The sequence below is a fragment of the Bos indicus genome, chromosome 9, assembly GCF_029378745.1.
Source record: "Bos indicus isolate NIAB-ARS_2022 breed Sahiwal x Tharparkar chromosome 9, NIAB-ARS_B.indTharparkar_mat_pri_1.0, whole genome shotgun sequence".
NCBI classification, from domain to species: domain Eukaryota; kingdom Metazoa; phylum Chordata; class Mammalia; order Artiodactyla; family Bovidae; genus Bos; species Bos indicus.
Genome location: NC_091768.1, coordinates 72,152,307 through 72,180,290, shown reverse-complemented (window position 1 = coordinate 72,180,290; position 27,984 = coordinate 72,152,307). Strand labels below are relative to the sequence as shown.

Below are 27,984 nucleotides of genomic sequence, written 5' to 3'. Positions count from 1 at the left end.
TTTTTTTTAATGGAAACATAGTTAATTTACAATGTTGTGTTAATTTCAAGTGTACAGCAAAGTGATTCAATTATACATACATATATACACATTTTACAAGTTATTGAATGTAGCTGTCTGTCCTACACAGTAGATCCTTGTTGTTTATCTATTTTATATATAGTAGTGTATATTTATTGGAGAAGGAAATGGCAATCCACTCCAGTGTTCTTGCCTGGAGAATCCCAGGAACCAGGGAGCCGGTTGGGCTGCCGTCCATGGGGTCGCACAGAGTCGGACACGACTGAAGTGACTTAGCAGCAGCAGCAGCAGCAGTGTATATTTGGGAGAAGGCAATGGCACCTCAACTCCAGTACTCTTGCCTGGAAAATCTCATGGACGGAGGAGCCTGGTAGGCTGCAGTCCATGGGATCGCTAAGAGTCAGACACGACTGAGTGACTTCAGTTTCACTTTTCACTTTCATGCATTGGAGAAGGAAATGGCAACCCACTCCAGTGTTCTTGCCTGGAGAATCCCAGGGACGGGGGAGCCTGGTGGGCTGCCGTCTATGGGGTCGCACAGAGTCGGACACGACTGAAGCGACTTAGCAGCAGCAGCAGCAGCAGTGTCTATTTATTTGTTCTAGGTTTAAACTTGTATCTTTAGCTCCCAACAAAGTTTTTTATTATTCTGGTCATGGGCTTTAGGACACTATACTACAGGTAAAAAGTACAATAAAAATAAATGTTATAGTTATGTTATACTCTATTCCCTGTGTTTGAGATTGAGAAACAGTGTCAAAAATCCAAACAATGTTTTTTTTTTTATGACTCAGTATAAGTGGTATTGTTTAAACACTTAAATACATACCTGGTTGATACAACTGCAAACACCAGTCAGAGTTAACATAGATATTATTTTCAGACACTCCTCACTTGAATACTATTCTTTATCTGGCTACATTTCACCCCATATTAGTAGAAAGTGAATTATGAAGAAACTTTGGGTCAAATATACAAATCTATTTTAGTTTTCAAAAGGTGAAAATATAACTTGTATATGATCCAGTTTAATAGCTGAAAAAAGTAGTTTTATATCAGATATGAGTCTAGAAATCTTCAATGTACTTATATTTTTAAATCAAATGTAAACCGTTAGGATTTGCTAAGATCAAAAATTTAAGACTTGTAAGGCCCTGGACATTTTGGATATTTTTCTCACCCTATCTTGAGTCATGCTAGTTCACATGTCCAACTTTGAAATGACTTTGAATTACTGATTTTTTCCCACTCTCTTTTAGACTTTAGTTTTGTCTAAATTGGCTTGGGATCTAACTTGGTGCAGTTGAAAAAGAGGCTTAAAAATAAACTCTCCAGTGATGAAAAAATATTTTTCATCTTCAATAATTTTTTAAACATTTGGAATTTCAAGTGTGAGGTTTGAAATTTTTTTTTTTTCATTTGAATTTTGAGTTTGGGCACCCAAATTTTGACATGAACTTATGTATAGTTTTTTTTTTTTTTTTTTTACATTGAAAAGCCATAACTAAAAAGAAAACCCATAATCAATGTTAAAAAGAAATTTTCAATAGAAAAAAATTGCCCTAAATATTCCATTGAAAATGTTTCCTAAGTGAGTTTGAGGGTCAAGGGAATATTACACTTAAATAGTAAGAAAAAAGACATGATAGGTGATTACAACACATGACTAAAGTGTATATGAAAAGCTGTCATTTTGATGAATGGCCTGCCTTTATGGCAAGACTTCTTATTCCAAAGTTGAAAATCAAATTGTGGCAATGGATGTGTCATTGAATACTGTCTGGATAGCAAAGGCTATTAATCTCTTATTAATACAATTTCACCGAAAAGAACTTTTAAATTTTCATTTTTTTAAGAGAAAGCAGCGTATTGCAGTTAAACCATTGGTAATGTTATTCCTGCTATGGTTAACTTTTTAAAGTTACTTTAAAAGTTTTATATTATACTAAAATAGCAGAAATTTATCTTAAAAACCAGACAATTCAGAATGGAATAAAAAACAAAAATTTGAGCTCCTTCCTTTCTCATTCATTTTTTAGGAGAGTCTTTCTTAATTTATTGGCATGAGATTTCATGATTGTTGAAGGCAGTTAACATATAATATAAAATTATGTGAAAATATATTTTTCTCTGGTGGAATAGAAGAGGACAATGCAGTCAAAATAATTAGATCTTTGTCTAGGCTAGTTGTACTTCTGTTTGAATGAAATTTGCTGAAGTTATTTGAATATGGTTTCCTTAATCAATTTGGCCCTATACTTTATTCCACCAAGTTTTACTGTTTTCTCTAGTATAGAGAAGCAATTCTAAAATAATTTTTTTGGATGATACATATTATAAACACATTTGGGAAGAGAAATTTTTGATTGATGCAAACTTTACTATATTTACAATTTTTACCTGAAGGACTAAGTCAGTTCACATGTGAACCAATAAGTACTTATTGAGATATTCATGATTCCAAAATGTATAATATAATGAGTATAAATGTATGTGAAATAAAGCTCGCTCAGTCATGTCCAACTCTTTGTGACCTCATGGACTGTAGCTCTCCAGGCCCCTCAGGCCCCTCTGTCCATGGAATTCTCCAGGCAAGAATACTGGAGTGGGTATCCATTCCCCTCTCCAGAGGGATCTTCCCAACCCAGGGATCAAACTTGGGTCTCCTGATTCTTTATTGTCTGAGCTATCAGGTAAGCCCATAATGTATAGTGAAATTTATCTCTAGAGAAAGAAATTCAAGCTGCTTAGAAAGTAGTGAGAACAGCTTAAATCAGCAAAAGTCGATATGAAATTTCCAAAGAAAAATAGTTAACAACCTCTCTTACTGTCAATTTTGTGAGCAGATGGTCAGAACCTAGCTTGTGCCTCTGGAAAGGCATTCAAAGCTCTTCTAAAAGGCTTAAAATTTTTGGAAAATTCTGATTTTATTCATAGTAAGTCACTTCATTCTAATAGTCTTTGAGTTTCTAGTTCCTAGGCTGGCCACTAATTCAGTTCAGTTCAGTTCAGTTCAGTCACTCAGTCATGTCCAACTCTTTGTGACCCCAAGGACTGCAGCATGCCAGGCTTCCCTGTCCATCACCAACTCCCAGAGCTTGGTCAAACTCATGTCCATTGAGCCAGTAATGCCATCCAACCATCTCATCTGTTGTCCCCTTCTCCTCCTGCCTTCAATCTTTCCCAGCATCAGGGTCTTTTCTAATGAGTCTGTTCTTCACAACAGGTGGCCTAAGTATTGGAGCTTCAGCTTCAGCGTCAGTCTTTCTGCCACTAATTAAACACAATTATATTTACCGTAAAACCTGCTGGCCCAAAGTAATCCACAAATAATGTGATCTGGAAGCCCCTTGGGAAGATAAGGTCTTTTTGTGGCTCACAGCCCATGATATTTCCTTCCCAGACATCTCACTTGCACTATGAATCTTGTTCCTGCTTTGTCTTTTCTATTGTTTTAGGTGTTCTTATTCCTTATTCTCTATCTTGCTTTTGCCCAATATTCCTATTGTTCTCTAGTGTCTGTAGTCTTCTGATTCCCATTGCTTTTGTGTATTCACTTTGACCTACTGTGTTGATGCATTCCTCAGTTCACCACCACTCCATTGGTATTTGTTCCCTGGACTGTGGTTTCTCTTGGGATTGGCCAGTCTCATACCTGTACCTTCTTTGGTGACTCTGTACCTTCTCTGTTTTACTAAGGCTCGCCTTGCCCTATATGTTCCTCTCTCTTAATCTTGCTGGTAGCCATTCATAATACTGTCATCCTTGGTCTATTGTCCTTGTGTCCCAATATAAAAGATGTTTGTATACATACACACACATGAATAATCAAACTTACGTAAACACATATGTATTTCTTTTTATAAATTCATAAATGTTCCTGATGCAGGCTTTCCTTTCTTTTTCTTTTTTTCCCTTGGTTTCTTTTCTTCCCAAACTTCTTCCCCCACATTTCATGCTAAGTCACTTCAGTCATGTCCAACTGTTTGCGACCCAATAGACTGTAGCCAGCCAGGCTTCTCTGTCCATGGGATTTTCCAGACAGGAATACTGGAGTGGGTTGCCATGCCTTCCTTCAGGGAATCTTCCCCAGGGATTGAACCTGCACCTCTTTCATTTTCTGCATTGGCAGGTAGGTTCTTTACCACTAGTGCCGCCTGGGAAGATCCCACATTAACCTTACCTATTAAACTCCTGCCAACCATGTGCAGAGTAGCCATATTAGCTATCTAGTCTTATCTGTCCTTAATAATTACATACATATATCCATATAATATACAGACACATACATACAGGACACCAGGCAGAAGTTGCATGGGATTTTCTGATCCAGGCTTGGAAGTTGCATAGCATCACTTCTGTTGTACTATATTGATGGAAACAGTTGTAAGTCCACCTATATAGATATCACCTTCTGATGGAAGGAATGTCAATCTTTGGAGCCATGTTTTAAACAACCACTATGGGTATTCTGGTCCCAAATTATTTTCATTTCTTCTACATGCAAAATAATTTGTTCTCTCTCAGGATCAACCCTCCTTTCCCCTGCTCATGTTTCATTCCATTATAACATCTAGTTCAGGCTTGTTGATATCCAGAATCTTGTTACCTAAAGCAACTCTAGAGGGAAGAGTTTCTTGAGATAGAGTTTCTTGGGTTCAGCCCTGAAAATACCATTCCTCTCAATCTGAAGATCTGTAACCTAAAAAATAGGCTGTTTGCTCCCACACACTTAATTTAAAATTGTGGGATAGACTTTGGATAACTGCCAGACACTCCCATGCAAAAAGGGGGACAACAGAAGGTATAGCACTCACCGGTGCTAGCTGAAACACAGCTGAAATACAGCTGGGTAGTATGGCTGGTTTTCAAATTAGGGATCAATACTGTTCCCGGGGACCATTGTTTCTACTGGGACTACCATTTCTCTGTGGATTTGCTGTTGTCCTGAGAATCTTGGTTCTAACTTGTGATTAATCCTTCATTTCCATTAGAGATGGCCTAAGGTGCAGCTGAATAGTTTTCCCAAAGGCTTCCCTTCATTTGGTGTTGTTAATGTGCAAGTTGATACACTTCATTTAAAACTCTAGAAGCTTCTTGTGTACAAATTTAAAATCTATCCTATTGGATAAAAGTGACACTCACAAATCTCTTCCAGGTGACACTTTCACTACCGTGGGCTCCTGACAAGTCTGCTATACGTTAACACTCATCATGCATTCTCTGAAACCTTAAGATACTTAGAAGATCTTTTGTTGTCCGAAAATGTCTCTGAGGCACCATCTGAATTAATTCTGAAATTATAGCTGCACATTAGCTTTGTATTTACCAGGAGACCACATTTCTGCTTATTTGGCATGTATCCTAAGACACTGTTCACTTTAAGAATCTTCTACAGGAAGAGATTGGAAACAGTTTTATTTTGAAGTCCATCATGACTTGGCTGTTTTATATTTTCTCTACATAACCTGGAAATGGACAATTTTCTTCTTTGGTTTATCTTGCTTTATCCATACCATATGGTATGTGGCTGAAATAAACCAGTGGGCAATTTTTTTTGTTTGTTTTGCATTCTACCTGAAGATCTCCTTAGCCAGATCTATTGTTTGATGAGGTACATTTCTAGTTCCATGTTATCTCAAGCAATAATTTTGCCAAACTTTTCCACTATAGAATAAGGATCTCCTTTCCTCCAGTTTTCAACATTTTCCTCAATTATCCTTAAGCTCTCACTGACAAAGACCATTGGACTTAAAAAAAAACACACAATATTTATTTATTTTTGAGTGTTCTGAGTCTTCAGTGCAGTGTGAAGACTTTCTTTCACAATGCGGTGGCTTCTTTTGTTGTGAAGCACAGGCTCCAGGCACACAGGCTTGAGTAGTTGTGGCTCATAGACTTGGTGGCTCTGCAGCATGTGGGGTCTTTCCAGACCAGAGATTGAACCTGTTCCCCCTGCATTGGCGGGCAGATTCTGTTTTAACCACTAGACCACCAGGGAAGTCCTGACCATTGCATTTTTGATAGTGTTTTCCTCAAGGCTCTTTCAGCTTTTAAGCACCATCTGGTCCCCAGTCCTAAAGTTAATGCAGATGTTTTAGGATCTTGCTAGTGGCTCAGATGGTAAAGCGTCTACCTATAATGTGAGAGACCTGGGTTTGATCCCTGGGTTGGGAAGATCTCCTGGAGAAGGAAATGGCAACCCACTCCAGTACTCTTGCCTGGAAAATTCCATGGATGGAGGAGCCTGGTAGGCTATAGTTCGTGGGGTCGCAAAGAGTCAGACACAACTGAGTGACTTCAGTGTCATGTCATTTTCAGCAGTATCTCACTTCCAGGTAACAATTCTGTTTTAGTTACCACTGCTATATAACAAACTACCTCCTACATTCAGAAGCTTAAAAAAATATTCTTTTTGTCTTGCTCACAGTTTTTGGCTCAGTAATTCAGAAAAGGGCCTCTAAGGGTCAGTTCTTGCTTGGGGTCTCTCATGTAGGTGTTGCCAGATATCAGCGGGGGATACAGTTGTCTGGAAGCCTAGTTGGGCTGGATGCCCAAGATGCATTACTTGTATGGCTAGCAATTGATGTCCCTCATTCACTTGTAGCTCAGCTGGGGCTTTTGACATGGCCTTTCCAGCATAGTAGAAATTGACAATTTTCATGGTTGTTGGCTTCTTCCAGAGAGTATCTCAAGAAGGCTGGACAGAAGCTCTATGCCCTTTTTTGACTTAGCCTTGAAGTTCACATCACTTACACCTTATTCTATTGGCTGAAGCAATCATAAGTCTTTCTGGTTTCAAGGGGTTGAGACATAGACCCCACCTTTTGGTAAGAGAAATGTGAAGTAATTTGGGGATCACGTGTTACATCTACCATATTAGGGTAAACATATCAACAAATTACCTTGACAGTCTGTTTATTTACTAATTTGACAGCAGAGTAAACTGCTCATTTGAACAATGTCTTACATGCAAGAATGATTAAATTATTTCTGCATCTAATCCAAATGTGGTCAGTATAGCAGTCCATCTTCTCTTCTAACCACAAGACTGCTGAAAAAAGCTGGCTGTAAAATATTAGACTCGACATCTTGGCAAAAGAAAACAGGGCTCTCAGCAAGGCATACCCAGTGACAGAAACAATTTTCAGAACTTTATCTTTGGATTTAGACCTGTGGTTCACCCAATCCCTTTTCCTTAGTTTATTGAATAACTACAAATGGCACACCTAGACTCTTGCCAGGTTTTCTTCTGTGGTGACGATGGGGTTTCAGGCAGCTCCTTTAGGAGAATGTCTTGGCTTGGCTAGAAACAGTTCTATATGTGTTTTACAGAGATAAGCAGCTAAATCAGAAGAACGTAGATTTGAGTTTTCCTTGCTGGGAAACGACTAGGGTCCACCATAGACAGCTATCTATGAAGCATATCAGGACTGTCATTAAATACAGAGGTGACACGAGATGCTTACAGGGGAACCAGTGGCTTTTAACTTGAATGGGAAAGGTTCTTGCAGTTTTGCAACAGGGATACTGTACTTTCCCATTATGGCGGTTGGCATCACTGTTGCTTAAATTGGCATAGTGCCTTCACATACAGGGAGGACTTGCAGAACATCCAGGGTATTAAGTTATTACGTTAATGTGATATCAGAAAGGAATTTGAAGTGCTGACAATTATTTCACTTAAGATAAAGATAAAAAGAAATCAGAGTCCCCTCATCATTAATCCTCTCATATTCTTATCTCCATTCAGGTTGGTCTTATTCTTTCCTGGTGGTCTGGGGACTTCCCCCTCCTCTGCCTGCTGGCTCATCTCCCAATCCCTTCACTGAAATACTGAATCTTCTAATTCGTCCCCACATTGTTAAACTTTATAGAAAGTTGTAGAGAGTACTCCTTTCACCTTCTCAACTTCAGACTGAAACATGAATTTGCTCTGATTATACTCCCTTCCTAAAACCCATCAGAAGGGAGACTGTACATTATTCTTCTCCCCCCAATCCTAAGGTTAGACGATCGAGCCAGATTTCTCCGAGCTCTCTTACTTGACCTCTCTATGATATTGGCATGAATATTTAATTCCTCCTTCTTGAAACTCTCTGTTATCTTGGCTCCCAATGCATTATTCTTTTTTATTATACCCTTTCTTCCAGATTTTTTGTATCGGCCCCTGCCCTTTGCCCTGCCTTCTTGTAGAATTGATTTTCTCCAGGATTTTCCCTTGTCTAAAACCATGTCCATAATCTCTAATTTTCTACATCTCTTCACTTCTGGCATCTCCAATACACTCACTCTTTTTTTCTGCAGTCTTTATTTTAGTTAATGATGTATCTATCCACTTGGCTATGAAATGGAAAATCTCAGGGTCAACTTTTACCTCAAGAATCAGTTAGTGACCACATATAGTGGATGCCCCCTTTAAAATATTTCTTGATTCAACTTCCATCCTTCAATAATTGCCACTTAGTTCAGATATTATCTTTTCCAATTTGATTTTAGGATTCTCTTGCTTGATTTTACTCCCTGCAGGCTCTGGCACCACCAATCTACTCTCCATACTGAGACCATAATAGTTTTTCTGCTATACAAGTAGAACTACGATTTTCTTTTCAAAAACTCCCTGCCAGTTCCTTGTTTTATGCAGGATTAAATCCACTAAACCAGCCTGGCTTTTTGGTTTTGTATCCTGCTTTTTCTTTTTAGCTTAATAAACAGCTTTTCAGTTTTTTTTTTTAAATTTTGACGAAGTATTTTTTTTAATGAAGTATAGTTGATGTACAATATTATATGAATTACAGGTGTACAAATGGTGATTCACAATTTTTAAAGGTTAGACTCCCTTTATAGTTATTATAAAGTATTGGCTATATTCCCTGTGTTGTATAATACATGCTTATAGAGTATTTTATATCTAATAGTTTATCTCCTACTGCTATATTACCCTTCTCCCCTTCCTTCTCCTCACTGGTAACCAACCCCCATCTCTCTGTCTGTGAGTCTGCTTCTTTTTTGTTATATTCACTTGTTTGGTTTGTTGTATTTTTTAAAAGTCCACATATAAGTGATATCATGTAGTATTTGTCCTTCTCTGACATTTAGCAAAATACCCTCCAAGTCTATCCATGTTGCTCCAAATAGCAAAACTTTATGTTTCTTTATGGGGAATGGTATTCCATTGTGTATGTGTGTATGTATGTATATGTATATGTGTGTATATATATATATGTGTGTGTGTATATATATATATGTGTGTATATATATATATGTGTGTATATATATGTGTGTAGGTATATATGGGCTTCCCTGGTGGCTCAGATGGTAGCGAATCTGCCTGCAATGTGGGATATCTGAGTTTGATCCCTGGGTTAGGAAGATCCCCTGGAGAAAAGAATAGCTATCCATTCCAGTATTCTTGCCTGAAGAATTCCATGGACAGAGGAGCCTGGCAGACTATAGTCCACGGGATCACGAAGAGTTGGACATGACATTACACTTCAATTTTTTTTTTTTCATATATATGTATATACCACATCTTCTTTATCCATTCATCTATTGATGGACACTTAGGTTCATCCCATATCTGGGCAATTGTAAATAATGCTGCTATGAACATTAGGGTGCATTTTGAATTAGTATTTTGGTTTTTGGATATGTACCCTGGAATGGAATTGCTGTGTCATATGGTAGTTCTCTTTTTAGTTTTTTGGGAAACCGCAGTATTGTTTTCCACAGTGGTTGCATCAATTCACATTCCTACCAAGAGTTTAAAGGTGTTCCCTTTTCTCCACATCCTTGCCAACATTTGTTATTTGTATTCTTTTTTTATGATAGCCATTCTGACAAGCATGAGGTGATGTCTCTTTGTGGTTTTGATTTGCATTTCCCTGATAATTAACAATGTTGAGCATTCTTTTGTGTGTTTGTTGGCCTTCTGCATGTCCTCTTGGGAAAGTGTCTATTCCATCCTTCCACCCATTTTTTAATTGTTTTTTTTGCTGTTGAGTTACATGATGTGCTTATATATTTTGCATATTAACTACTTATCAGTCATTTCATTTGCAAATATTTTCTTTAAATAGTGTTTTTAAATAGAAAATGACATGTTCTTTTAAACTTCTTATATACAGACTATATGCTCCCAATGTCCAAAGTATTTTCCATCTTCCTTCCTCTGAGAAACAATCCTTTTCAAGACAAGGGTCAAACATTATCTTTATTATTGAGCTATTGAGTTTTTTTTCTACTATAGTACTTGGGGAATAGAATGGAATAAACTATATTTATTGAATGTTAGGTATTCACCAAAGCATTTTGCCAAGTATTTAAAAATTGTTATTTCACTGAATCCTCTCAATGCGTAATTACTGTTACCCCTTTGTAGATGAAGAAACTAGGCCTTAGAGGGAATGGATAACTTCTTGAATATGTGAGTTTACTGAGGGCAGAGCTTGTGTCCATTTGGTTCACTTGCCAATAATAGCACTGAGTAAATATTCACTGAAGAAAGAATGATGGGAGGCTATTCCACAGAGCATGAGCTACAAAGAGAGAAAATATCTATAACAGAAGTTCTCAGAATAATGGGGTTTGTTGTGACACGGCATAGGAAACAGGAGTAGAGGCAGAGGAGAGGAAATGTATTTTTCCAAAAGGAAATTTAATATTTGAGCTTAAGGCAGTAGCATTTTAATGTTGATATTCTTGGGAATATATGGGTACAGGATTAGAAAAGGATTGCTCTATGTCTGCAGTAATTTGTGGAATGTGCCATCTGATAATGTACTACATGACAACTAGATAACAATAAAGACAGTAAGACACTCAACCAATTTTATTTTTCCAAACCAACCTTATTTGTTAGTATGTTAAAAATAAAAAGTAGAGGATTTTGGTTCCTGTTTCTTCAGTTTATCTTATCACATTATTCACAACTCAATCAAACTCTTCAAAGTTTAGTAAGTAGTAATATTTATTCTTTTGTATTTCTGGAAATAGTTTCAAAAATCTTTAAAGCTTTTTTTTTTAATTAGGTGTTTATTAATGTTGGGTTAACTAATGTTTGAAATTTATGTAATTTTGCCTGGTATTAAATTGTAGCATTTACAAAGTTCCAAGTGGATCAACCTTTTAAAAACTTAGAACACGCAAATATTAAATCATAGGTGAATATTGAAAAGAACAAAAGAGAAGTGCAAAGTAAACATGAAACATGAAGGCAAGCCAGTAGTGTTTGTCATGCAGGACACATATCGTGTTTTTTATAGGACACCTCAAAATAGGTCAAGAAACCTGGAATTTTAGATTGGGATTTTGAGAACGTTTTAGTGAAACTCCTGGTTGTAAAGTGAACAAAAGAAGTACAGGAAGGAAAGTGACTTATTACAGTCAAGAACAAAGCAGAATTAGAGCTGGTGACTATCACTCAACACGTTTCTAAGACCTTGATTTTTCTTAATTTTCACTATTGTCTATCAAAGGGATGAATTATCAATGGAGGAGTGAAACCATCTAGCTGATGACATCAGAGTGCTGGCAGCTAGTGTAGTTTGTTATGGAAGAAGGGATTCACTTAAACTGTGTCGCCATCACCTTCTCTAATATGGGTCCCTTGAGGTCTAACACAGCAGAGTTAGAGGCATAAAACGTGATAAATACCCTGAAAATATAATTTGAGCCTCTAACATGAGGACTTGTAAGAAACATAACTTAGAAAGAGGCAATTAAGAAGGATGTGCTTATCTTAGGTTTGCCCAGATTATATATAACCTTGCATTTTAATATAAAACTGCCAAAGTCAGTAACAGTTTGGTTTATTTTGTGGGGGAAGGGAGAGCGGACATGCAGACACATCAATTAGGGGAGAAATTCTTGCTTAAGAATTATCTTTATGGCTTGTAATTGTAAACTATTCTATACTCTCTATTTGTTAAATAAAAATGATTATTCATGGACTATTCACTCCTTTTTCTGCTCCAGTCTTTAGTTTTACTCCAAAGGGTAGAAAGATCTGCTTTAACTCAGAAGGGTTTTGAAGATTTCCAGAACCAGGGACCTTGCATTTCTCCCACTAGTACTTATCCAAAGCTGAGGTATCCGGCTCAGGGCTTTGTGAGAGAAAGCTCTTTGATTGTCCTGCATTTGGCCAGCTGCCAGCTTTGCCACATGATGATTAAGTGTGCTTTTACCCGAAAAAGTTCAGAAAAGCTTAAATTATTCTTCAAAAACAGAAAGTCTTATCAGACTTTATACACAATTTAAAGCCCAGATAATGACCAGCTTTTCCTACCTCTAGACAGACACCGCTACAGAGACCAATCACCAAATGCAAGGAAGAGATACAGATCTCAAACCCAGAAGCACAACTCAGAGCACCTATGCCTTTCCCAGGCACCACTGGTAAAGCACTCCGTTATCTAGAGCTACTTCCTGTCCTCGCCCCTGACCTTTCCAAATAGCCAGGTATTTACCTGAGTTTCTATTAAGCCAGATCTGGGACCTTACGCTTTCCTTATGAAGGACATGTAGCTATGGATCATTTGATTTTACTCTCCTCTTTGTTCAAACCCATACGAGGACGCTGATAAACACCAGGAAAGATTAGCAAGGTGAAAGAATTAAAGTCCAGGTGTGAAGTAGAGGATTAGGGAACAGATTATTTAGGAGATGACGAATCTGGGTTCCTACATCTTTAAATACAAAGGACATGTTATTTTATGGAGTAAATTTTAAGTGGCTATCTATTGCACTGCTTATAATAAAAAGTCCCATATTTTAGTTATTTTTTACAGTAGAGAACTAAAAACCAATTTCTGATAGTTCTCCAATCTGCCAAATCAGATCACTTCCCTGTAGCTTTCTTGACTTTCTTACCCCCAACTTGGTTCAACCTTCTTATTCACACATTTTGGACTCCAGCTGAGAAGAGAACATTTCCAGTTCTGAATGAACACTGTCTCTTGGCTTCCACTAAACTATTCAGTCAAATGCAAGTAGGCAACGCAGCCCCAGGCCTGATTTTGCTTGAAACCTGCTTAATCCATAGTGGCTGAACGTGAGCTGCCCTTGTTTACTTTTTAAGTTGGTAGCTGAACCTCAACTGACTCATCCACTGCTATATGCTAATCCTTGATCCTCCCTCAGTATTGTCCCAGAGTCAGTAATATTTGTTCAGTTATTCATTTACTGGTCTAATATGCACCACTACTAAGGGATATAAAATGAACGCGATGGATGTGGTCCTGCTCTTTGGAACTTAAAGTCTTCTCAGGAATGAGTGTGTGTGCTAAGTCACTTCATTCATGTCCAACTCTTTGCGACCCTATGGACTGTAGCCTGCCAGGCTCCTTTGTCCATGGGATTCTCCTGACAAGAATATTGGAGTATGTTGCCATGCTCTCCTCCAGGGGATCTTCCTTATCCAGGGAACAAACCCACATCTTCTGTGACTTCTGCATTTATACACACACACACACACACACACACATATATAAATATATATATATATATTTTTTTTTTTTTACAACTGAGCCACTGGAGAAGCCCGTGTTTTGGAATACAGATAACTAAACATGCTGGGGGAAAGGAAGAATAATGTGTTATGTAGTTACCAAGGGAGGATGCTTAATCTGATTGTGAAGATCTGGAAGGCTTTCCAGAAAAGGTGGAAGGTGAAAGCTATAGAATGAGTTGGAGTTACTCAAGAGAAACTTGAAGATAATGCTTCAGACAGAGAAAACAGCCTGAGTCAAAGTCTGGAGAAAAGAGGGCATGACTATCTCAGGAAAAGAAAGTAATTCCACATGAGTGGATCATAGAATGTGTGTGTTTTGTAGGAGGTGGAGGACCTGGGAGGCAGGGTGGGAAACAGTAAGTAGAGGCTGGAGGGGACTTTGTGAATCCAGTAATCTTCCCTCAAGGGGGCTGAGAAGCCCCTGGAAGGGACATAATTGGATATGTGTTGTTAAAAAGATCATGCTGGCTGGAAAGCAAGCACTCTGGTGGGGCAGTTATGAGGCTGCTGCACTAGCCCAGGCAAGAGGACATAGAAACCTGCTGAGGTTCAGTAGCATTGAGGGTGCAGAGCAGTGAGTGGACAGGAGGGAGATTTAGAAGGCAGAATTGATACCCTTGGAGACCAATGAGATGTAGGGAATGAGGGAGTGGAAGGAGGCACCCATGTTACCTTGGTTTCTGGACTGAGCAACTGGGGTGAATTATGATGTCTTTTTCTGAGCTAGAAAAGGAGAGGCATTTAGTTCTCTTAGTTCCCAATGATCAGCCATATTTTCTTACCCATTCTGCCTTTTCTCACCCTCTTCTCACCCTCACTGACTTGCCTTTTCCTCATTCCCTACTTTAATGCTGGCTGTGGCTGACCTCACCTCCAATAGTTCCTGGCTCTGTTCCACTTCAGAGGTGCTTTGTTTCCTCATATGGAAAACCTGGCCTCACAAATTCATGCATTTGTACCTACTTTGTTTTTCTATCAGAAATGTGTAACCTGCCCATTTTTTTCAGGCAAACTTTGCCAGTCTACCGAAGCCCTGTTTAGCTATGACTTCCTCAGTGAAGTCATTCCCAGCTCCAAAATGTGGACTATGTGGTCCACCCCGTTCTTCTACACCCCTTGGTTCACATCTCCATTGCAGGACGTTCTACCTATTGCATTGTCTGTCTCTTTTGTCTTCACCTTCTCACCAGTCCATCACTCACACAGGATTATCATTAGCTTCTTGCAGACAGCTAACTATACCTATCGTTCATATTTCTACTATCACCAGCAAAAGGAGGGGCTTGCATATATTAGAGACTCAAGTAGAGTTTAATTATGAAATACAAATGAAATGTCTATATGCTTTTCTTTACAGATTGCTTCCAAGCTTCATTTTCTTCAAATATTTTTTCTCATTCTTACTCATGGATTAAACACTCATGTTGTACAGACTAATGTTGTATATATGCAATGGAGAACACACTAATTTTCTAACATATCACCAAGTGCTTCAGCAGTATGGGACTAGTTGTGATATCTCAGACAAATTACTAGAAACTAAATCTTGGTTTCCTCAAATATTAAATGGTAATAATATCTATCTCATTCGTTTGTTGCAAGAATTGTCCAAATGCATTTAGAGCACTTAACAGAGCACCTGGAGCAATCAAATTGCTCAATAAATGCCGTCTCTTCTTAATCTCTGCTCTCTTTATAATTGCTTAAACTTTGTATATTTTCATAACTTCTGATTTTAAAAAATTTTTATTCTAACAGACTAGCGATTGTATATGTATATATCTAGACAGCATATTCAGAGAAGGCAATGGCAACCCACTCCAGTGTTCTTGCCTGGAGAATCCCAGGGATGGGGGAGCCTGGTAGGCTGCTGTCTATGGGGTCACACAGAGTTGGACACAACTGAAGCGACTTAGCAGCAGCAGCAGCAGCAGCAGCAGCAGCAGCAGCAGACAGCATATTAAAAGCAGAGACATTACTTTGCCAACAAAAGTCCATCTAGTCAGGGCTATGGTTTTTCCAGTAGTCATGTATGGATGTGAGAGTTGGTCTACAAAGTAAGCTGAGCACAGAAGAATTGATGCTTTTGAACTGTGGTGTTGGAGAAGACTTTTGAGAATCCCTTGGACTGCAAGGAAATCCAACCAGTCCATCCTAAAGGAGATCAGCCCTGGGTGTTCATTGGAAGGACTGATGCTGAAGCTGAAACTCCAATACTTTAGCCACCTGATGCAAAGAACTGACTCATTGGAAAAGACCTTGATGCTGGGAAAGATTGAAGGCAGGAGGAGAAGGAGATGACAGAGGATGAGATGGTTGGGTGGCATTACCGAATCAATGGACATGAGTTTGGGTGGACTCTGGAAGTTGGTGATGGACAGGGAGGCCTGGCATGCTGTAGTCCATGGGGTCGCAAAGAGTCAGACATGACTGAGTGACTGAACTGAACTGAACTGATGTGTATATATATATGTGTGTGTGTGTGTGTATGCACACTGCATGCATTTGACAGACATCGATAAATCCACTTTTAAAAGCAGTACACATTTAATACATTGGTCAAGAGAGCTCTCATGTTGTGTACGTTTGCCTTTAGCAACAACCTTGTGAAATCTCTTGTTTTGCAGCTAATTTGTCTTCCACTTTTTGCTTATGTACATTTTTTTCTTGTTCCAGTGGGAAACATATCTTTTATTTTTTTAAACTTGTAGAATGCCAAGCACTATGTTTAACGCTGATTAGGCATTTAGTAAATATCTGAACAACTCTAGCCTTGCCCTATGACCTGGAAATATGGGAGAAGCTGTTCAGTCTCTCTAGTTGTGTCTGCGAAGAGCCATGAGCCTCTGGAGGGAGAGACAAGAGGTCAAGAATGATTGTTTCCCATCAATGCAGAAAGCTCTGAAAATCCTCTCGGCTGTTTTTCTGAAGCTGGAGGGAGTTCTTTTTCCTCTCTGGTACTCTGTGTCGCAAACCAAAGTGAACTCTTGAGGAACAATGAGGAAGATAGAAGCTGATCCAAAGTTCCTACCCTAACCTCTATGGCTGCAGGATTCAGATATCGAGGGTTTGGGTTCAGTTATCAGGATGCTTTTCCAAGCCTTCTGGTTAAAGGCACTGGTTTGTGCACATTTGTCTTGCCACCCACAGCCTCCTATGAGTATTAATTGTAAAAAAAATTAAATTATGTACACTTCCTTCCTTCCCTTCTTTTCTTCTTTAGAAATTTTTTATAGATATAAATGATACATGCTTATTACAAAAAAATTCAAGCAGGTATATTTTATTTCTTCTAGGCTGTTTTTTTTTTTTTAATTTTTATTAGGATCACCCTTTTTAGCACAAAAATAAGAGGTCTTATTTTTGTGGATCACGCGTGCACTCTATGTGGTAGCATGTCTAACAGGTAAGGTGATTCAGGACGGTTTCAGAGACTTCTCCACACCACACTTTCCTGTATGGGATCTTCACGGTAAGGTTTTGTTATCTCAAGATCTCTTCCTTTCATTACCGAAAGAAACTTACCTAGATGTGAAATGTTAATGTCAATAAAATGATCAGAGGGCTAATTTAGGGACATTAAGCTATTAACCCCAGAGTTATCCATTTTATTAATATGGTCCCATTGTCATTAGAAAATCAAGGATATGAAACTCAGAAAGTCCGTCACAGAGCTTTGCCTATAGTATATGCTCACTAAACATTTGATGAATGAATAAGTAAAGGGTTAAGTGATTTAACATCACCCTATATGTATCTCCTAGGATGTCTGTTAATTTTCTCCAAGGTTGCCTACATATTTTCCTCGGTGATTCCTCTAGAATTCTTTACCTTTGAAAGGTGGATTAGAATGTGTGTACTTCTGGGAAAAGTTATGGTAACCATCACATTTTACCAATTAGTACATTTCAGAGCATCTAATGAGCCATGGCATTAATCCATGATGCTCAAAGTTAGGCAAGCAGATTTCAAAAATTATTAACTGTAAACACTAATGTTTTAAGAGCTTTTTCTTTTGTTTTCTGCTAAAAATGGCATATGTGAAAGAAATACTTTTAAATGATTCACCCATTTCACAGATTTAAAAAATGAGTTTTGGAATTTTCCCTGGGTTTTGCATAGAAAATTAGTAGTAGGTGAAAGCTAGAAACTCAGGAATTTATTTCTTCATCCTGTGTGTAACCGTTTGGAGACAGGCCGTCTCCAGACCATATTTTCTTTTTAATGGCTATAAAGTGAATGAACTCAAAGAACAGTCTAGCATCCTGCTGAGATTGATATGAAAAAGGACAGGGGGAGAAAAGATTCCTCATTAATGGATTTATATTCTAGTGATAGGACTTAGGGGTGGAAAGGTCATTTTGGAAAGTAAAGTGAAATATAGAGCATGCAGAAAAATTATCTTGTTATCTGACTTAGAAACATGGGGCTGCACGTTATCCTCTGTTCGTTTATTTTTTCTCCTAGTTTTCCTTTTATTTTTAGATAAATGTGAGTCAGACAGATGAGACAAGAGTAATTTTTAGAAACTCTCTTCCCTTGCAAGCTTTTGGGAGCAGAGTTTCACATGTTTTATATGGTCCGATTGGAAGTGCTATTTGACTGTTACAGAAGGACAAGGCATTCAGTCAGAATCTGGGGATAAGTGGGCAAAACAATGAGAACATCTTATAAAAAGTTGAGTATATGAGGCCGTAATCAGACAAAATATAAAACTTAATCTCAAGACTGAAATTGAAGTTCTTTCTAGATTATGAAGGAAGGAAAAACAATGTACCTCTGAAAGGACTTTTTTAGTTCAATAAGAAGAGTGAGATTAGAAGGTAACTATTTAGATGACTCTTTAGATGACCCTATGGCTTCCCTGCTGGCTCAGATGGTAAACATTCTGTCTGCAACGCAGGAGACCTGGACTTGAATCCTGGGTTGGGAAGATACCCTGGAGGAGGAAATGGCAACCCATTCCAGCATTCTTGCCTGGAGAATCCCATGGACAGAGGAGCCTGGTGGGTTACAATCCATGAGGTTGCAAAGAGTCAGACATGACTGAGACACTAACACACACATGCTTGGTGAAAGGTCACTTACATATAAACACCTTCATTTAATTTTCAGTAATTTCTTGGCTGGGGATGTTTCATTTTTTAAAAACTATAGATGAGAAACTTTAGTAAACATGTCATCCAGAGTCTCATTTACAGAGGCCAGATTCAAACCCAGTTTTCTCTGGCTCCTACTCTCTACTCTTACCCCATCCAGAAGCTCTCTTTCTTTTGTCTTCCAGCACTAGGGATGCAGATGCATAAAGCATACTGTGCCCCAGAGACCTCATCACCACACACACACAGATGTATCTGTGTACATATATATAGGTCTATGGTGAGATACAGCTTGTGACTCAGTCATGCTTGAGGCACAGTCTTAGCAGAGAGTAGGGAATACTCAGCTCTGCTGAGGCTGGAGTGGAGGAGGTCAACCAGGATTTTATGGAAAAGGAGGAAAAGCCAGTTGAGCTGGGTCTCCCATGTTGACAGGGCATAGTAAATCATCTGAGATGGAAGGGACTATCTGCACAAAATGACTTGGAAACAATAACACAGAAGATGTGTTTGTAGCATGGCCAGATGAAATACAGGGCCATCCAGTTACATTTGAGTTTCAGGTGAACAACCAAGACTGTGTTAGTATAAGTATATCCTATACAATATTTGTAATATACTGATGCTAATACTGTAAATTCTCAGTTGTTTATCTGAAACTCGTTTGGGCATTCTGTCAATTTATCTGCTAAGTCTGGTCATGCTATGCATTAGGGTTTCATGGAAGAATAGTGTGCAAGGCTAGGAGCCCCAGGAAAAGTGTGGAGAAGGTGAGGCTAAAGGGCCTAAAGACAGAAGATCAGGATTTTGCTGTACATGGGATAAACAGGATTAAAAATAGGATTGCCCTGCAAATCAGTCTCTGCTTATCCTGTGACTGGATTAATTTATGCCACTTAGTTAAAAACAAGAAGCAATTGAACAAAGAATTGTCTCTAATGAAAAGGACTTTTCTTCTCAAAAGGTCATATAATAAAATGACTTCCAACATGGAATTGTATTATCACATGCAAATCCTATCTAAACTAAATGAAAGATACTGACTCAGTAGCATGGAATTCTGCCCAGAGTCACAGAAGAAGGCACATCCCCTGAAGACATTCAGGAATCACTCTGTGGATGATGGCAGGAGGCATTTTTACATTTATTTAAAAATTTAAGGGCAATAGGTCATTAAAAAAAGCTATCACATTACAGTATTTTTGCTTAACAATGTCCTTTGTATCTATGACATTGGAGATACAGCATGTCCCCTACACTGATGGTGTTGGCTGAAAGGAGGCATCTACACATTTCAATATGACATTCAGAAAATAACATGGTCTGTGAGAGCAATGACTGCATGCCAATTTCGGCTTTTCTCTCCCTCCTCATTAAATATGTAACTGTGTCTTTTATTTACTTGTCTCCTCACTCCAGAAAGGATTTAAGGCAGCTCATAAATATGTGCAAGGCTCACCACTCCTACACATGTGGCTGCTCAAGCATTTTGATGATTGTACACTTTTAAGTTAAATGCAAAGACTTCTCTGTGATTAGTGTGTGTCTGCTTCTGGGGAAAGTTATTGTAATCATTACATTTTACTAATAACATTACTTTTGTTATTTCATAGTGTCTAATGAACAACAGTGTAAATCCCACAGGAATCATAGTCAAGCATATTTTGAAAGCTGTTAGACAGAAAAATTCTACTTGACTTGGAGATTTTGCCTTGATTTCATTTCTATTTCTTAGGGGCTTTCACTGTCCTTTGCTTAATTGTCTTCACTTTACATGAAGTTAAAGAAAGCCAAAAATCCAACTGTGGTAAAAACACAATCTGAGTTTCATCATCAACATTTTTACCTAAAGACCAAAACAAACAAACAAACAAAAAAACCATCAAAAGAGATACTGGTCATGTTAAAGGACTTTATCCATCGTGCTTCCCTAAGTGATTTTTACTTTGATAGGCATGCTATTCTTGCTTAGAAGTGTTATCAAGGATGTGAGTTGATAAAGAATAAGTCCACTTTTTAATCATGGCCTATTTGAGATCTTACCTTACCTGGGAAAGGATTTAAACTTCAGCAAGAGTGGTTTAGGGGTTAGAATTGAACATATTGGGATGCCTTGCCTTCTGGATGTTGTTTTCAGGGGTTTGGCAGGTAAGATACCCGCATCTAATTATGACAACATCAGGCTCCAAATGAGCTTGGCAAGCTAGATAAATTGGCCCAGTCTCACAGAATGAATTTTGATAAGAATAAACAATAAATACACATCCCTATACCTGGGTTCAGAAAACCAGCTGGAAAAAAATTGTTTGTATTGAAAATGCTGCTAGAAAAGATGGCCTAGGGTTTTAGGTAACAGTGAGTTCAATGTAAGTCAGCAGAGTGGTGGGGCTGCCCTAAGTCTACTAGGGTTTAGGTCAAATTTGTAGCAAACCTTCTAGGATAAGGAAGATATGATAACCCCACTCAACATTCCACAGTGCTCAAAACTTGTTTCTAAATCCCGGGTTCGTGTCTAGGCACCCTGCTTTAGGAAAGGATGATTTCAAAAGCAAAAGATGTTATTTGGTGAGAGGATATAAAATCATGTCAGAGTAAGAAAAACTACAGGAACACAAGGTGTTTTATCTAGAGGAAAGAAGAGTTTCATTGTTGAGGAGGACAAGTTTTATTCTCTCTTCTGTCATATGTATACAAAGACCAATCTATAGAAACTTCCATATAAGGGTGGACTTGGCTGCTTTCGAAGACCAGCACCTCTCACCTGTTGGAGAGACTGGAGAGTGGTGATTTTTCACATTGGATTTAGAGCTAGATCTTTACAGTCTTGTCTGAATCTGGTGCTCTGCAATTCTAAGGATGTTTAGAATACATACATATATATATATATATATATATATATATATTTTTTTTTTTTTTTTTTGGTATGAATAACTTCTAAAGCTTTTCAGGAAATTTAGTGACATTGCTAGACAAAAAACAATGACACCAAATCAGCCTTTGTTATCACATAGACAAAACTACTGATTGATTGACTATAAAAATCAAGAGACATAGCTTCTTTTTCTGGTTATTGGGCCCATCTTGCCTACAGACATATCATTGCAACATAATGCTCAATATAAAAAGGCAAAATGAATTACAACAAATATATAGAAAACCCTGATTGAGGTTGTTTGAAATTACATTAGCTATAAAATTCTGTTATAGTCAGACATTTTGTGTTGGTTAATTTTAGGTATCATTGTCTCTTTTCAGTATTTTAATGTACAATGAAAAATCTCCAGATAACAAAATCTTGTCAAGCCCCAGCCAATAGTTTACTTGTTTCCAAGATTATTTGATAATTTTAAGATACTCATATGACAAAATAAGTTAGTTCCTTGGAATTTGTTTTAGTAAGATTCATAAAATCAATGCTATGATCCCTTTTTTTTTGTCTTCCTATCAACACCCCTGGTATTTTATTTTTGCTAGCCACCAGCTGGCTTTTTTTCCCACCACGAAATGACTCTAAACTGCAAGATAATTATACAAAAAGAGATTTGCTCCAAAAGTTACATGGAGCCAACTATGTCAGCAATGGAAAGAACTAGTACATTTTGTTTTGGACATAAATAAAATCCTAGATCTGGAAATTTGCTTCCTTAACCCCCAAATATTCTTCACTCAAGAATTCTAACTGAAGAAGCTCACCTTTTTCTTTTTTAATTTATTTCTAAAATTATGAGGTAAGAGACTTCCCCGGCAGTGCAGTGGTTAAGATTCTGTGCTTCCTCTGCAGGGGGCGCTGTTTGATCCCTGATAAGGGAACGAAGATCCTGTGATCAGTAAAAATAAAAGACGAAACTATATGTAAAAATTTGCATTATCTTCATGACATCCCTTGTGATGTCAAATCACATTAAAATGTAAAATGCAGAACGTTGACTTATAGTACAATAGTGTATGTATTTGGAGAAGGCGATGGCACCCCCACTCCAGTACTCTTGCCTGGAAAATCCCATGGATGGAGGAGCCTGGTAGGCTGCAGTCCATGGGGTCGCTAAGAGTCGGACACGACTGAGCGACTTCACTTTCACTTTTAACTTTCACGCATTGGAGAAGGAAATGGCAACCCACTCCAGTGTTCTTGCCTGGAGAATCCCAGGGACGGGGTCGCCTGGTAGGCTGCCGTCTGTGGGGTCGCACAGAGTCGGACACGACTTAAGCGACTTAGCAGCAGTAGTAACCGCAGTGTATGTATTAGCTAAATTAGAAGGCTAGATGGTGTTGAACTTCTCGTAACTAGGAATCCAAATCATGATAAAAGTTTTGATATACTTCTTAGTTAAAAACTCTTTGTGTTATGTAATTATCCCAGAGTTAAGGGGTCAGGTTTGGATGACAATGGGAGGGGCACAATACTTGAAAGTGAACCAAGAAGTGAGTAATCCACGTAGCTATGGATGGTCATCTTGTAGCCAATAAGGAAGCGACCAAAATTAACGGGGTTTAGGAGAGGAGCACTAAGTGCTTGAGTGCAGAGAGTCACAAAGAAATAGAGCAAAAGCTCAGATCACACCTTTCATGAAATTTGTTCTCACTTGAAATATTGATGATGTGAGTCAATAATAAATTATCTTTAAGATTAAAAAAAATACCTTGGGTGTTCAATTCCATTAGTGTCTCACTTTCTTCCCTTTCCTGATATTTCAATGTTATTATAAAGTATTCTTAGTTCCAGGATTTAAAAATCATTTACAAAAACTCAAAGCAAATTTGTCCAGCCATGGTTATCTCAAATTTTCCTGAAATAAACATTTAGGCAGAAAAGCAGGTGGCATGCTGCCTTCACAGGCTTATTTTTCAATAAATACAAGCTAGTTCAATCCACTGCTTTCCAGGTAAAATACCTCATAAGAGATGAATGTCTGAGGGTACTCTGCACTAACATTTTGCCCCAGTGTATAAACTCTCAGAGGTATGGAAAATCCATGAGGGTTGAAAAATCCATGAGGTTTATAAAATCATGTTGAAATAACTTTAGATCTTTAGCTCTCCAGAAGACTAAAAGAGAGGCTACCTTGTTTTCCTATGTTCTAACAAACCCCTACCATATTAAGAGCTCACTAGGAAGCATTCCAGTGTATATCGTGTTATGTTAGTGAAGGGCAAACTTCTACATTCAACGGGTGCATTTTTGAAAATCAAAGCACTGCTCAAATATGAAGCCTCTTAGTTACATATCATTTTAATAGAGCTACATACTAAACACCACAACTTGTAAATCATGAAAGAGCTTAGAGCCTGCAATGGTGAACAGGATTAAATTCTATCCTAATGACTTTCTCGGAAAAGCCAGCGGAAAATTAGCTGCATCCCACTAGGCAATAAATACATCACACTAAACAAAATTTAAACTAGAGGACAATCAACCTCTTTTCTTTGTTCTTTCAAAAGAAAAGCAGATTAGACCTTTGAAAAAAAAAGATCAAGAGCATTTTATGGGAAATTCAGAAAAAAAAAAAACTATTTGGACTGAAATCAAATGTTATGAATAGTACTTTCTAAGTAATGACACATATCAGCAGCATTTGTAACCATAAGAACAATGTGATAAATTTTAATCACTTGGGACTCCAGCTCTGTGGGAAGTGCTCACTACACAGACATCATTTATAGGTTTCCAGTTATGACCTACGTCTAAAAGACATTTTAATGATAACTGGAGAAAGTAGATAGATTGTCTTCCTAGAGTGTTGAAGTTCCTGCTTGTTGTCATCCTCAGCTCTATTAAAGAGCAGAGGCTTTCAAAGGTACTCTTCAGTCTAGCAATCAGAATGCAAGACCAAAGGGATGGAACTATCTAAGATAAAATATGCCAGAAACGTACACTCCTTGGGATTTCCTGTGGGAGTCTGACCAAAATAGAGCAATATTAATAAATATAAATTCTGGAACACTATTATCAACAGAAACAGGGTCTTGAAACGTACCCTTAAAATTCTTCTAGTTTTCTTAGGCAGGTCAACTATTTCAATGTAATTGTGCAAAATGTTAGACCTCCCTATGGGGACAATTGCTTTAAATTATATTAAAGACTCAAAGATTCTAATAGACATGCTAAAGGAAGGAGTTTAATCTGTTGGATGCTCTAAATCTTTAAGTTTACTCAGGATCTCTCACTCAGGGTCCTTTGTCCCCATGGCCTTGAAAACATATGGGAATCAAAAAAAAAAGAATGTAGTTTCAAAGCATCTCAACAATTGGTGAATTCACTGTTTATCCTTTTCCCTGTTTTTACTGCATATTTAGATAGACATTCAGGTGATGCAGATTGAATAAGAGAAAGAGAAAAGAAATAACCGAGGAGAAGGCTTGTATTCTTAAACAATAAAGAATAATCACCTTAGTCAGATTTCTTCTTTTTTTTTTTTTTTTTCAGATTTCTTCTTAATAATTTGAAAAACATCCCTTTGAATGTAGCTCAAAGCCAAGTAAGATTTCCTGGTCCAAATTTTCTCATGAGGCAAGACCTTGTGGGGCTTGAGTCTTCAGCCTCTCTGGATTTTCCTACCATTCTGAGCAAGTGAATTAAATCTCACAGTCAGGGAGACACTGCATTTAACTGTTCTACCTTCAGAGCATTTGGCCACTAGCAATGTGGGGAAATGAAATGACTGCTGGCATTTCTCCTTGCATTCTAGTTTCAAAGTTTTTTTTTTACCCTCCAGAATATAATCTTCCATAGTAGACTTAAAGAAGCCAATATATATATAACATCCCACTCAAATCTAGCAAGTTTATAACCAACTTGAGTAAAATCTTGTTTTACAAGATTGTTTGCCCAGAAGAGCTTATCATAAATGTGCTTGACTTCTCCAACTTTCAGCAAAATGAATAGCTGCTAAAATCAAAGAGTGCTAAGATGGGGCAGTAATAAGCATCTTGCCTTAAAAAGTAAATAAAACACATAAACTCAGACTTCTATTTCTAGTTGATCAGTTGTTTAAAAAAAAATCATGTCTTTAAAGGTAGGAATGAACAAAGTGATAATACAAAGTACAATGATAATTACCAAATGGAATCACCAAACATGTCACTGGAGCCATATTTTATTTTACTTTTTAAAAATTTTTTATTTTAGTGTTTGGATTTTATTTTACTTTAAACTTTTTATTTATTTGGTCACAACATGTGACTTGCAGAATCCTGGTTCCCAGACCAGGGATTGAACCCGTGCTCCCTGCAGTGGAAGCCTGGAGTCTTAACCACTGGCCTGCCAGGGCAGTCCCACTGGAAACATATTTTAGATTTTCATGAACTGTCAATATTACAGGCTATTTTTTATTGTTTCCATATTAAAATGTAGACTTTGTGTTAAGCTGACAAAATGAAGTTCTATGAATCAAGGTTTGTTAGTGGACACACAGAAGCAGCAGTATTTGTGTTGTTACTTGTTGCTTCTAATGATGAGGCTGGAGGGTAGCTGTTATGACCAATCTAGTTCATGGTTTAGTTCACCAAACAACTTCTTTCAAGTAAACAGACCTTTCTCAACTCAGCTGAGCCATAAGCACCAATGATGTGTGTGCATTTTCAGTCCTGCCCAACTCTTTGTGACACTGTAGACCATAGCCTACCAGGCTCCTCTGTCCATGGAATTTTCCAGGCAAGAATATTGGGGTGGGTTGCCATTTTGTTCTCCAGGGGAGCTACCCCACCCAGGGATTGAACCTGCTTCTCCTACATTGTTAGGTGCATTCTTTACCATTGAGCCACCTGGGAAGCCCCACCTGAATGAAAGCCCATATGAAAGGGCTCAAGTTAATCTAAGATGTTTAGGTCATAGAGCTTTCCAGTTTTGAATAACCTTAACAATCTAGACATTTCCCTCCTCCTCCCATCCCATCAATGAATGACTTAATGACCCACCTAGTCTTCCAATCTAGGTCTCTAGACTTGGTTTAGTCTGGTTATTTTTTTGCTGCTTAAAGTCCACAGCCATGGGTTTGTTTGTTCTTATTGTTTTTCCTTTCTTTTTCTGTTTTGTTTTAAATTTAAGGGAGATTCTTTATCTTCATGAGAGTCATGTCAGTGGAAATGTTTTCGCTAAATGCTTCATATTTTCTCTCAATCTACTCTTTCAGGAATGCTTTTCTTATGAGAAAACACCATGTCATGAACAGAGTGTCTGCAGAGCTGTTGAAAATGCTTCATGATTACAATATAGCAGAAGAATGATATCCAACACCAACTTCTTGGTTAGGTTAACTGCTTACGCTTTCTGTGACTAATAAGCTACCCTATAGATGAGCAATTAGAACTAGTTATTTAACCATAGTTATGGCTTACCATAGATGTGATAGGCTATTTACTCAAGGAGCCTTTTGAACTGTAGAATATTTTTAGTATTTTGGTTTCATTTGAAACACTATAGTTCCAACCCTTTCTCTGTTCTCTACATTATGGCTGTGGATAAAGTTTAGACAAAGGAGCACTTCAATTATGTGTTTAATTCTAAGACTCTGAACCAGGCAAACTCCAGTGCATGACAAATTGTGCTATTTCACTTCACAAGACCTTTATTGCGGATCCTGGAGTTAAGGTTGACAGAAATATAATGATAATAATCAGCAATCACACAGGATAAGAGGAAATGAATAAAAAGAAGTCATAGTTGATGGATAAATGATATCTCATAAATGACAGAGGTTTGTATCCGATTCTTCAGACTAGCATTTTTAACCATTGTTTTTGACTTTTTCTTTCACAGGGGTGTTTATTGTTGAACAGTCAATCCAAACCACACTGTACTTTTGAACTTCCCATTCTAATGGGAAGGTCTTGTCAGGAAGAAATCTAAATTTGCACAGATTTGAGAAGTGATATAAGATACGACATACTCTGTTTTACAGCCTTTGAAGCTCAGACCCTCCACGCATATAACACACACATCATTCCAACACTCACAAAGCTCAGCTGTGACGAACAGCTCCTCTGAGACTGGAATTATTCAACCCATGTCCCAGCCCTGCCTCATTGAAAACCTCCTCCACCAACAGGCCACTTTGAAGACCTCTGTGTTCAGGGAAGAGATGTGGCCACATCAAAGGTCAGGAACCAATCCAGTCTGGATATCTGTATGGTGTCTATACATTATGGTCTGCGAACTGGACTTGAAGTCCTTTTAAGCCCATCAGGGCACAACAATCAAGTTCTATAACATACATTCCTAATCAGGGGGCATCTTTGCTTTCATTTTCTTCATATTGCAGCCATATGAAAACATTATCTGACTTGGTTAGGATTCTGTGTATCAGAGATCCTCATGTGAAGTGAAATTTCTGTTATTAAAAAACAGAAGGCAGCCAA

General features: G+C 37.9%; 1 long non-coding RNA gene across 1 annotated transcript; it reads left to right on the top strand.

Moving 5' to 3' along the window:
• The first annotated feature begins 2,273 nt into the window (after nucleotides 1-2,273).
• On the top strand, nucleotides 2,274-27,984 carry LOC139184840 (uncharacterized). The gene is made up of 3 exons (XR_011568351.1): nucleotides 2,274-2,714; nucleotides 26,760-26,873; nucleotides 27,386-27,984. It is a non-coding gene; the product is annotated as an uncharacterized lncRNA (long non-coding RNA).